The sequence below is a fragment of the Solanum tuberosum genome, unplaced genomic scaffold, assembly GCF_000226075.1.
Source record: "Solanum tuberosum cultivar DM 1-3 516 R44 unplaced genomic scaffold, SolTub_3.0 scf00090, whole genome shotgun sequence".
Lineage (NCBI taxonomy): Eukaryota > Viridiplantae > Streptophyta > Magnoliopsida > Solanales > Solanaceae > Solanum > Solanum tuberosum.
In genome coordinates this window covers 1,489,468-1,492,503 of record NW_006239013.1, presented here as the reverse complement: position 1 = coordinate 1,492,503, position 3,036 = coordinate 1,489,468, and positions in this window count along the sequence as shown.

The window sequence follows — 3,036 nt, the reverse complement described above, 5'->3', positions numbered from 1 at the left end:
GGATGAGGGTGGGGTAAAAATATTGAATTTAAAAACAAACTTTGAATTTTTTTATTTTTTTATTTTTTTTGGGGTGGTGGTTGGGGGATGGTTTGAGGGTAGGGACAAAATAAATTGATTTTTTCAACAAAAAAATTGTAATTTGAACTTGGAAGTGATTTTTGGAAAATGTTTTCCTTAAGTTTTGAATGAAAGTTATTTTCCTTTAATTTGAGGAAAATGAGTTGATTTCCAAAACATTTTACCCAACAAAATATAAGAAAATTGGAAAATATTTTCTTCCATACCAAACACACCCTTAATTCCTCTAACATTACTCATCTTTACCCTATAATTCATCAAGTAAGTCATATCAACACGACACACCCATAAAGGGATTCAGACAATAACATATCAACACACAATTAGATCTCTTTTTACTTTTAAGTACCATGTTTTATCCATCCAAATGTCGTGCCCGTATGCCTAATCATAATTCTCCCAACAAATCTATATTACAAACATATTTACCACATTCTACTACTTATAAACCATAACCTAGCTAGCTAACCACAGTCCAAACTGCTGCTAAAGAGCGCATGAGTCTTTGTCTCTTAGTTTCGTTCTAGTGAGATTGATGAAGTGTTTTGAGAAGAAGTTTGAGAGTCTTGCCCTCTCCGTTATCGAGGTTTTCTCTAAAGATTTCCTAAGGAGTTTTTAGTAGAAGGCTACTCTTTTTGAACTGAAACTGGGAGAAAAGGGGTTTTAAAAGTCGTTGCGGTCACTGCTTATCGCTGCTACGGCAGCCCGGTTGCCCGCTATAGAGGCTAAGGGACCGCTTTAGCGGTCCTTCGAAGTGCCCCACCCTTTCCTATCGCATAAAAGAAACTTTTTATTGACTAACGTGGCAGATCCCGGTTTAAGTTGACTTGATATACAAAATTTCAAAGTCGGAGATCTTATCATGTATACTTTTTAGTAATGACAACATGAGTTGTTACATTCATGGGCTGAATCGGGGATGGTGTAGCCTATTGAAAAGCGTTAGAACGTTCATTCCGAGTGTAGCAAATGTTAATTAGTGAGACAATAATCGATACTTAATAAAACCAAGAAATATTCAAAGAAATGTAACCAAATGTACAGTGCCAAAACAATTCAACCATCATACATACAGGAACAAGCTAAGCTAATTACTAAATAGGTAAGTCACTAAATACCTCCCCTTATAATATAATATATACTATTGGAGGGGCAAACCACTTGTAGAGTTCAAAATTGTGATGAGACCCAAATTAACTAAACCTAAACACCACTTACATACTTAATTAAAAAGTAAAATATAATTAAGTATAAAATTAAAATGTTTCTAATTAATGTTTAGTTGTAGGATTGTAATTATGGACTGGAGGCTTGCGTCGTGGCCTGGCCCTTCCACTATAATCCTTCCACATCAAATTTGCCACTTCAACAAACTCCTTTGATTCATATTTCTTATTAGCTCCCTCATGTTGATGTGCCTTCACAATTGATTCTGCTTTGGGCTCAACTTTCTCCACCTATCATAATATTGAAAAAAATCTTATACTTATAGTAATTTTGATACAACATATGATTTTTAGAGGAGAGATTAGTTTATATATAAACTTACGTCGGCAAACCTCTTTATAACAGCAATGTTTGTCTCGATATTATTTGGTTGTTATAGGGAAATGTTACTAAACATATAATGTAATATAAATATAGCATGAAACATTGATTTTACAAAAAAAAATGTGATTGTTATAGAGTCATATAATATAAATATAGCAAAAAATGTGATTGAACGTTATTGGGTCATTATGAAAGATGACTGTTAAGGAGAAGTCTGATTATATGTTCGTGAGCCTGATTATGAATGATATAGAGGACCTCCTATTTATGCTATAACATAAAAAATTATAAAATATAAAAAGATTTATGCAAGCATAGGCAGCATTTTGGAAATCCCATACAATTTAATAATGTCAAAAAAAATCTAAAATATTAATTTAGGAGACCTTCCTTTCTGTTTACTTTTACAATGCATGCCTTCTTTTAAATTTGATATATTGCATTTAGCTTCTTTATTTTAATTTTTTTTCAACCAAACTAATTTAAGTGACTAAATTTGTCTAACCTTCCACGCTTACTCTTTTGTGTTAATTATCAAACAAAAACTCTCATACATCTCTTTACACTTTATAACGGAGAATTGCCCTTATGGTGTACCTTTATATTTAAAATTTTTTAATAAAAGGTGCATAATTTGGGGATATAAGAAAAAATACATCACCTAAACTAGTTTGGTTACACAATATCTTGAACAAGGGAGGTGAGTGGAATACGTTAAACCATATTGGATATTAGTATTATTAAGATATAAACCTGAAGGGAGGTATCTATAATTAACCTAAATTGTACTATTTTTTTTATTTTTTTTTCATTTGACTTCTAGATTATCAAATGTAAAACAAAAGTGGGGTGTTGAATGCAGGGATAGAAATTAATAACCTCAGCGTTCATGTGATGTTTTTCAAGAGGGACATTATTTGTATCAACTTCATCATTTCCTGTAGAAAATTATACAACCATAACTTTAAAAAGAATGGTGAAACAAAGTATACAAAAAGCATAGAAATTATTATAACCAGCATTCCACAAGTCATATGAAAAATATACAATAATTACATATAAAATATGTATATTTATTTTATATATATTTGTCAATTATTATTTTGGTGAACAGTTATACAGGGAAAAATCTTTTTTTAAAAAAGGGACAACATATTCTTTAAAAGCTAAAAATGGAGTAAACTAGAATTATACCTGAAATGTTGGGAATACTTTGAAATGACATATTATTTTCCTTATTAGAAAATTGATTTGCCAGAGTTTTTCTTCCTCTAGCCTTCCTTGGTATTCCTGCATAGAGGACTAAATTTTTTGGCAAAAACCATGTCCATTGCTCTTAATTAGGGTGTATTTGGTATGATATCTTAACTTTAATTTTGACTTTATATCATATCATCATTAATC